This window comes from Microtus ochrogaster, linkage group LG2 (assembly GCF_000317375.1).
Source record: "Microtus ochrogaster isolate Prairie Vole_2 linkage group LG2, MicOch1.0, whole genome shotgun sequence".
Taxonomy (NCBI): Eukaryota; Metazoa; Chordata; class Mammalia; order Rodentia; family Cricetidae; genus Microtus; species Microtus ochrogaster.
This window is the reverse complement of record NC_022028.1, coordinates 1518242-1528432: the sequence shown is the minus strand read 5'-3', so window position 1 is coordinate 1528432 and position 10191 is coordinate 1518242.

The window sequence follows — 10191 nt, the reverse complement described above, 5'->3', positions numbered from 1 at the left end:
CGTGCAGTGTTGTCTTGTGGCATGCCCATCCATCTGTCTCTTTTCATGGGACTGGCTGCCCCATTGAGGTCTCTCACCTACCATGCAGCTCCCTGCCTGGGACTCACTGCCCCTCGTGGCCCATTGCAACCATTTGGGGAACTGTGCCATCCCTGCATGGGACTGGCTGCTCTTGGGACCCACGGCCCACTGCCTGCTGCCACTTTGGGGATCTGCAGCATATCTCATGGCCCACTGCCCACTGCAGCTACTCAGGGACCTGCAGCATTTTTATTTAAACCACAACAGTTGTGTCTCAGAGTTAACCTTCCTATAACTCATGGACACACATTGTCTGGTCCCATCCTCCCACCTCCAAGCAGGCAGTGACATCTGGGCTTGTCCTTACAAAATGGTAGAATTTGCTCATGGGAGTCTTGAGTGTGTTACTCTGGGGTTTCAGTTTGTATCTCTGTCAAGATGAGAATGGAGGAACTCATCAGTCCAGCAGCTGTAACAGCCACACTGTTAATCTTGGGAATCATGTATGTGAGAGATCACTCAGCTTTTGGCCATGTGGACACAAGCTTTGGCCTTGAGAAGACACATGAAGGTGGGTCTCAGTATCTGACTCTCAGTTCTTTTTCTTAGGGTGTTCTCCTCTTCTGCATTTCCCCTCAGGTTTTATCCTCTAGTTAAAATTTCCCAACTTCTTTTCCCTCCAAAGCTCCTGGTCTCCATTTATATGTAAATTGAATGTCTAAATTCCCCAGGCTGAGGAATTTGTTGAATCTGCCTTTTATATTTTCCAGAACACAGCAGAGAAGAAGGCAATTTCTCTACCCAGGTTAGGTTTTTCTCTTCACAGACCTGATTAATCTCCCATTAGATGACTCTAGAATGAAAGGTCATGAATTTCCCGCTCTAAGGGTATCATTGGGACTGTCCCACTGTGACAGAACAAGACAGTGTAGAGACTGCCCCGTCTTGTATTCTTGCTGAGGCCATTTCAGGTTTGATTAGGATTACATCTCCTTGATGGAAAATCCCATGGGAAATTACCCAACTTTAGTCTAGGAACCAGAGGTCAAGATACCCCAACTAGCTTATTTTAAATTCTGTTGAACTGCCTGCTTGTGCAAACCTCCCCCTCCAGCTAACCACTTATCTTAGCTGCTGTTAAACTGCTTGCTTGCACAAAATCACCCATGCAGCTGCCAAGTGAGATAATAAGATGTGGGTTTTGCTTTTAAAAGCCTCTTATTCTAAACACTCAGTGCTACACTTGAGTCCCAACTACCTGAATATAGTCCCTACCAGCTGAAAAAAGACTCCCAATTGATTGTAAATGGTGTCTGAGTGGTCTTCTCCAGTGCACTGCCTACTCGATGCACTCCACAAGGTGCTCATTTAGCAGGGGTGCTGTCACCCCCTTTTGATATCTCTGCAGGGCTGGCACTTTCTGCCTCCCATTTCTGTACCTTCAGCAGATATATAGAAATAAGGGTGGAGCAGTATCAAGGCCTTCCTTGACTACAACACAGAGTCTTACAGCTGGATGTTTTTCAAAATTAGAGTTCTGCAGTGGAGGAAGGAACTGATATGTAATTATCCTCCAGAGATGAACTATATTAGGAAAGGAACCCTTGTGGCTATGGGACCCATGACTGGGACTTAAGAGGTGACGAGACAATATAAGTTCTCATTTCACTACTGTGGACCCTCATACTGTAACAAAAAGCAGCATCTGGCTTTGGACCTGCCAGAGTCTGAATCCTCGGCCCTGTTTTTGCTGGTTGGGGGAGACTCACCACAGGTATCATACAGTGAGTTTTCAAATGAATAAGACAACAACTCCAGAGACCATCCAGACCCTTTCAAATGCAATCCAGTGTCTTAGAGATTGAAGGAAGCCCATTGTGTCCTCTTGGGAATTCGGGACCATGGCAAAGTGTTATCCAACCTGGAGCTGTGCAGAGATGGTGATGTCTCCATCTGACAGGGAAAGAGTTGGGGATATCAGGCTTCCTGAACCTTCCCATTGGGTCTCTTTGTGGAGATATCAATTCAATTCAAGCCACAGAGGAGTGAGGGTACAAGGGCTTTTGGGGTATTGTGGAATAAAAATTTTGTACAGTGTGAAGATGTGTCATTAAGTCACACAGGATACTGGGAAGAAGAAGGAGGAATCACCAGACAGAGAAAAAGCAACATGAACAGTACAGAGTAAAGGTATTAAAACCTCAAGATAAAAACACGATTGCTAAAAATGGGTTAATTTAAGTTGTAAGAACTAGTTAGTAACAAGCCTAAGCTATTGGTCAAGCTCTTATAATTAATAGTAAGTCTCTGTGTGGTTATTTGGGAGCTGGCAGCCAGGCAGAAAGTCTATCTCTGGGGTATGCTGATGTCTTGTCCTGTTCAACAGCTAGTTGTCACCACTGAATCTCTCTGCTGAGCAGTCTTTAGACACTCATGGTGTCTGAACACAGTATCTTGTCCCTATTAGTGGTGGTGTAGACAGAGACACAGTTCTATGCTGTCACCTGCAACAGCCTGAGTTCCTCTCATCATTGTTAGGGACTTTGATTCATCTGAAACTAGATCCTGGGACTAGCTTAGAAAAGAAGTTTAGAAGCAGTCAGTATGAAACAGAGTTGATTAAAAGGAAGTTTTACCAAATTTTAACCACACAGGTTAAGAGAAAGAGAGGCTGAGGGAGAGAGCAAGACTGTCCAAGGTCATGGATATGGGGTTCTCGAAGAAGACCAGCTGTTAGGTGACTTCGAGGTGACTGAATACAGGATTCTGGAATTTCCATGTTGGATGCATTTCTAGCGAGCTCTCCCCTCCCCTAACTCTATTGTGGTTCAAGTTTTAACATTTGATGTTGGTGTGGGGTAGGATGCCTGTGTGCCCAGGCACCTGTGTGGAAGTCAGAGCACACTCCCAGGAGTTAGTTCTCTTTTTCCCTCATGTGGGGTTGGGGGTAATACTCGGGTCCTCAGGCTTGGCAGCAAGAGCCTTTGCCTACCAGACATCTCCCTGGCCAGCTCCTGGTCCTTCCAGTGACTGAGATTGTATGATGACAGCTGAGAAGGGGGAAGCTCTTAAGCCAATCTCCTTAATCATGCTAGAATTCTCAGCTGGTGCTGAGAGGTCTCCAGTGAGGGTTCAAGAGAGATACTGAGATGCACTGTTAGGGGTATGGAGTCTTCTTATGTCTTTCTGAGGATGGAGAAAGCATCACAGAGAGCCTGCATCCAGGGGACAAGAGAGGGCTGAGGTGAAGGATGTGCTGCCATCAAAACCCTCTTCTTTGTTGGTGAAGGATCCTGGCTCTGGGAAATCTGTTCGCCAGGCTCACAGTGTCTCCGCAGGGCTCAGTCTGTCTGACAAAGGAGGAGGGCTTCTGCAGATCTGTGGCCTGAGCAGCAGCTGGGATCTAACATCACATTCTCACAGGCCAGAGGTTTCACTTAGATTCTGGTTCTCTTCTTCCTGTGGCCCCACAATTTCCCTATGGTTCTCCCCTGATTCAAATCTGGGTTCTTAAGTCTATGATGTGGACAGTTTTTTGAATTTATGGCTGCTCACAGAAGTTGAGAGGGCAATACAGAGTCACATGACTGGGAACTGGAGGCTTCTGTCAGGAGTCTGGGGGCCAGGCATAGAGTTTCTGGATTCTACTATCTCTTTCTGATGAATCGTACAGAAACACATGATAGTTACAGGACAAGAGAAAGCTTATTAAAGGAGAGATGCAGAGGAGCTTGGACGTGGGCCAGGTCTAGCTCCAAGAGAGTGGGCAAGGGGAAGATGTAGGGGAGGTAGGCTGCATGACCTTTTATGTGCTGTATGTGTAGTATCTGCCTCTTGCAAATTAATGAAATGGAAGCTTTACTGAGTGCATTTTCTTGGCTGAATTAAGCCCGGGCGGACTAAGGGCTTTCAGTCTCCCTGATGGCACCTCTGAAGTCTCTATCCCCCATCTAGCCTTCTCTAGCCCATTTTTCTGCCTTGCCCCTGCCTTTGTTTCAAGCATGCTCTATGTCCTATAGTTGCCCAGACTATGGAGGAAGCTTGGCATTGTATTAGATGCTCGAGAGTATTAACTCCATTGATGCTGCAAAATAAATAAATAAATAAACAAATAAATGTCAGGAAAAAGGAGCAGGCTGGACATTAGGGCTCAGAGGGAGAAGCTGACACACATAGGGCTGTGTGGAGGGGTTTGTGGATAGAGAGAAAAATGGGCTCCCTCCCTGTGCCTTGGCAGATGTTAATACCGAGGGAGGCAAGCTAAGGAGTATCTTAGCAACCGAGGACTCGCCTTGGCTTGGGCCGTGGACATGCCCCTCTCCTCTCACTGCACCTAGCGACCTAGGACCCTCACCTGCTGGAGCTGCACCATGTACAGCCCACTTTCTGCAATGAAGTTATTCTCTCCTCCCCTAGCAACTCTTAATGACTCCTCTTTTGCAATCACTTTTATTCAAACACGTTTCATGACATAGCTGGGTACGGGAGGCCAGGGGTTGCTTGGGCTTGAATTAGCTTTGAATGCATGTGGAGCAGGGCAAACTGTGTCTCAGAAATGAACTTTTAGGAGGAAATTCCTAATTTATCATTGTCAGTGTTTAAAACATGACTGTACCCCAAAGGAAATAAGAGATCGTTCATTATGGAGCCAAGTGTGAGTGACCATGGCCAGGGAATAGGCTCAGCCTTCCAGTGTGCTAACAGTTTTATAGTAACAGAATAAAGAAAGTTGCAAATCAAAAAATTTTCAAAAACATTGGTAGAAACACTAAGTAGGAGGTTGTAGCTGACCTTGGCTCTAGGTCTCAGATTCTGTCTGCTGGCATTATTAGTCTTTGCTTGGTAAAAACTAGGATTTTATTAAGTTAAAAAAAGCCACACAAACAAAGGCTTGAGGTTGATGTCTCTTAGTTCTTTCCAGACAGCTACTCTAGGGCGCTCCTATCTCTACCTCCTGAGGCGGGAGCTACAGGCGGGCTGCCATCTACCCAGCATTTGCATGGGGTTCTGGAGATCTGAACTCTACACCTCACATTTACTAAACCTCTGGCTCGCTCACCAGCCCCCACTCTGGCTCTCCTTGAAATCATGTTACTCCATATGCCTAGGAGGCAAGGGCTGATTAACAGGGCACATTGGAGAAGTTACTATGTTAAATCCCAGCAGTCAGCACTGAGGTAGGAGAGTTGGAGTGCCTGTGGTTCCATGACCATGGTCTCTGTGCTCTCTGCATGGGAGTCCCCAGGGTCCAAACGTGCCTTTTTCGGGAAGATGCAATGGCTCACTATGCTACATCTCACTGTCTCCACTATTCTCTCCCACTCTCCTGCTCTCCCAGCCCTGGCCTTGGGCCAGTCTGCTGGCCATGTTCAGTCTACTTTTCTCTCCGCTCTGGACCCTTCCAGACACCTCTGGATATATTTCCTCTCTTTTGCTTACAATTAAAGCCTGTCTCTTAACCATACCACAGAGCCCCCTCACATGCAATAAGTGGCATGTGTGTCTGTCTCCTTGGAAACGTGCCACAGAACCAAGCACACTGCCCAGTCCCACTCCACTTGTCCTGCACTTAATTATTTAAATATAATCCATTAGTGGTTCTATATTTAATTTAAAAAAAAACATTAAGTGAATTATTAGTGTGTTAATAAATAATAAAGTTTAACAGCTGTTAATGAGCATTCAAAATGGTTAATTTACTGCATTCCATGACACAATACCAATATTTACCCATGAAGGGGAAGTTGTACCTGCAGGAAACTTTCCACTTTTGACCCAGTTTTCATTCCTGAGCAAACATGAAGCAATGAGTCTCTGATGTGGCAGTAACAAGAGGCGATGGGGAGCGGAGTTTCCTTACGTGCTGTGGTCACATCCTGTTCTCTTCTGCTCTTGTACCTGTCCTTGCTCAGGTTCCTTGTCACTCTGGGCATGGCCACTGGATAATCAGTGTCATAGGTGTCTAGGGAAATTTTAACTGTCAACTTGACAACCTGAGAACAGAGACACAACTAAATGATTGTACAAGTCAGACTGGCCTGTGGAAATGTTGCTGGGAGGTTTCACTTGGATATAGGAGGGCCCAGGACATTCTGGGTGGCACTATCCCTTAGGCTTATGGGTGGGGATTTTATAAGGGAGCTAGATGAATCTGAGTCTGAGTCATCCCGAGAGCCGTGCTGCTCTGTGGCTTCTGCTTCAAGCTTCTGCTTGAGTTCTGACCTTCCTTCCCTCCACGGTGGAAGCTGCCAGCTTAAACACTGTAAGGGAAACACTGTAAGGGGAACATTGTAAGCTGAAACACTGTAAGGGAAACACTGTAAAGGAAACACTGTAAGCAGAAACACTGTAAGCGAAAACACTGTAAGTCTAAACACTGTAAGCTGAAACACCATAAGTGGAAACATTGTAAGCTGAAACACTGTAAGGAAAACATCGTAAGGAAAAACACTGTAAGGAAAACACTGTAAGTGGAAACACTGTAGGGAAACACTGTAGGCAGAAACACTGTAGGCAGAAACATTGTAAGCTGAAACAAACGCTCTCCTTCCCTAAGCTTCCCTTGGTCAGAATGTTTTGTCACCTCAACAGAATGAAACAGGAGCAGAATGTCAAAGGCAAATCCTTGCTGGCTAGCCTGTAGTAGACAGCAGAGCAGACACAGGAGAGACCCTGCCTCAGTAAGGTGGGAGGTGAGAACCAACTCTCAAAAGTTTTCCTCTGATCTCCATGTGTGCCCATCCCCCACCACAATAAAATAACTAAATAGAAATAAATAAGAAAGAGTAAATAACAGTGAGCTCTTCCTTCCTCCTTCATCTCTCTCTGTGCCCGGAGACATTGTTAATGGAGCCTTGTGTAAAAGACCGAATAAGAAGGAAGACATGAAAATATGGTTACTTTTATTAGAAAGGGAGTATAAAAGGCATAAATAGAAATATTTTATCGTGTGATCTGAACATTAAGTTTCATGGCCTTGACCTGCATGCTTTGTTACACAGACTGTTGTCTTCTGAGAGTGAGGCTTTGGCCTTCCCCATTTGGGTGTGATTCTAAGAACTTCTAGAACAACACACGGAAAGCTATTCTTGTCTATCTCTTGGCACGGCATGTGCTGTCATGTCGTGTGTGCTGTGTCTAGTGTGTGTGCATTTGAATGGAGATGTGCATGCCATAATTCAGTTTATCAGTGACTTAGCTGTCATTGATTACGATGTCTGCTGTGTTAGGTGTGAGCCTAAGTGTGGACAAAATGAAGCCATGCTAAAGCAATGCTGTGTCTCTCAACGGTACGTCCAGATGGTTGAGGCAATGGACTCTAAAGAAATGAGATTTCCCCAGGAATCTCACTCGGAGAGGGTGAGCTTGTCTCTCTGAAGAAGACACCACCCAGTTCTAATAAAGTATCAGAGCACCTCACAGGGTGAGACTGAAGCCCAGAGGATGATGGATCGGTGGTGGGCGGGAGCACACTTTGACCAGGACTGCTTAGATTCTTGCTCTTTATTTAAACTTTGATCTCACTTTAGGACCCCAAAGACAGACTTGAGGGGTTCATTAGATATTTGTTCCCCTTCCCAATGTGGCCACATTGAAAAAAAATAGTTTTCTGCTTTCCATTTTAATTTGGCCCTTTTAATTTGACTTATTGAGGATGGGTGACCATTCCTAACATGGGGCACAGGTTGTGACCCCAAGTTTAATAGCATGAGGATGTGTCATGCATTCAGGAGAGAGAAAGAGTATCTTCAAACCAGCAAGCACACACTCATCAGAAGAGAAGCTGAGGCAGGGGAGCACAAACAGGTGCAAATGGTCTCTAAATGAAGAAGGAGCCGAGACCCCATGGAGAAGAGAGAAGTGAGACAGAGATTGTTAGGGTGCACACTACAGTAGGGTGACCAGGAAAGCCTTTCTGAGGGGACACACTGAAGTGAATACCTGGGAGAAATGAGGGGATGAAGGTCAAGGTTCATAGATATCTGGAAGAGTGGTGATCTAGGAGGGGTGGGGTGTCTGGTCCTACTAAGCTGAGGACCCAGGAATGGGCTGGGACATCCAGGATACCAAGCAGACCTGTGTGCAGAAAGATAAGGGACAAGGACTCATCGGGACTCAATAACACATCCCCAAACCAGGACCACAGAACCAGAATGTCCAGATGGAAGGGGCCTATTGTTGTGATAAGAATACCTTTAAGCTGCCTGGTTTAGGGGACACAGTCCATCATGATGGGAAGTCATAGTGACAGGAACAGGAGGTGTCCGGCTGGTCAGGAAACAGAAAAATGAACCCAGTTCAGCTCACTTTTTTTTTTTTTTATTTAGTCCAGGACCCCAGTCCGAGAGATGGTGCCAGCCACATTTAGTGTTATGTGTTTCCACTTCAATTAACCCAATCTAGAGTTCCATGTGCCCAGGGGCTCATCTTTTCCATGACTCTAGATTCTTTCAAGCCACAACTCAAGTCAATGGTCACAGAGACAGCCCAGTGAAACCCTCTCATTTTCAGGGTGAGAGGCAGGCTATTTTAGCTTAAATATCTCATTGCAAGCCTGCACTCTGGCCCTCCCATGCCGCTCATTACCTATCCCGAGTCCTCTATCACACTGGCTCAGTGCTCAGTTCGATTCATCCTCCCGTTGGTTCCTCACCCCCTTCTCCTCACCTCAAGCTTCGGAAGTCAGCAGCCCGGGCCTGACGACAGAAGAGTCAGGCTCATCAGTCTGACACGCACACTGAGGAGGGAGGCCTCCAGTCTCATGCAGAGGGAGCTAGAGGAGTTGCTGGCATGTCCCAGTGGAGAGGGACAGGGAAGCAAGTCTGAGTACAGCAGAGCAGCTCGGCCAGTTTTGCTAAAAGACATGCTGGGGAGGTGCCACCTGCTGATGGAGGGTCCCAGGTGTGAAAAGGGTGTGGATTACCTCACCTCTCCCTTCTCTCAGTGGTTTCAGCACCTTTTGAACTGTTTGTACCAGTTTCTTTGTATAATAGAAACCCCAACTATGGAGCAGGCTAGTGGCCTATTTAGATTAGTGCTTGATTTTCTCTCACATGAAGAAGCTGACAATCTTTTCAAGAGGCTCCCTGGGTCCTCCCTATGTCTACAGACCTTCTCCCACATCCATAAGTCCTCCTCAAGTCCATACATCCTCCCCCATGTCCAAGTCTCTGTTCATTTTTCTGTCCCTCAAGGTTACCGTATGACCTGGGATGGCTACTATCTCTTCCTGCTTCCTAGCCTGACAATCCAGACACTCTCTTGTAATCTTTCAGCATCCTCTGCCCCCTACAAGAGAGGTTACGAAGTATTCATTTGTGTCTGTGGAGGTGGCAGATTTGCCTCTAAGTAAAAAAAAAATGGTTCTGATGGATGGGACACCAGACATGTGGTGCTAACTCTCTATCACAAAGACACAGACCACTTCCATCTGTCCCAGGCCCACTGGCTCTTGTGGAAGATGACAGAGAGTAGGGCACTCCTTGAAGCCCTGGAGATGACTGCATGAATGAAACAGACCCCTGTTCATAGGCATCTAGCTTCCGGTTGGCATTGCTCTGGGAGTGGGTACCAGGAATGAAGGATGTGGACCAAGGTGGGGTCATTTTTAAGGCAGTTTCTCCCATGAGATCTCCATGCCATCTGTACATGAACGCTCTGGTTGCTTGGCATGTTTTCCCGGCTCCTGTTTATGTAATGAGGATGCTAATGTGTTGCATAAAGCCACAGGGAAGAGGAATGGAGGACATTAATATAAAGTGCATAGTAAAATGCTTGGCATGCTTGGGCTAACAGATTGAGTTTATTATTGTTCTATAGGAGTAAGCATTTGTGCACATGTGCACTATGAACATGTGTGTGTATGTATATGTGGGTTTGCTTATAGCTAGATGGCAGGTAAGGAGGGAGAGAATCTGGTAGGCTTTGTGCGCTTCTGGTCCTCTCAGCCTCCATGCCCAGTGCTCTGTTCTATTCTTCCACAGGACAGAGGAGAACAATGACAGGGCAGGGCAGGGTGGTGACAGGTCCAGCTGTCACAGAATTGAGCTTGCGTGGGAGGTGTTTTAACACTGAAAATTCCATGGTCCAATTTGGAGGGCAACAGGCAGAGAGGGAGGGAGGGAGGGAGAGAGAGAGAGAGAGAGAGAGAGAGAGAGAGAGAGAGAGAGA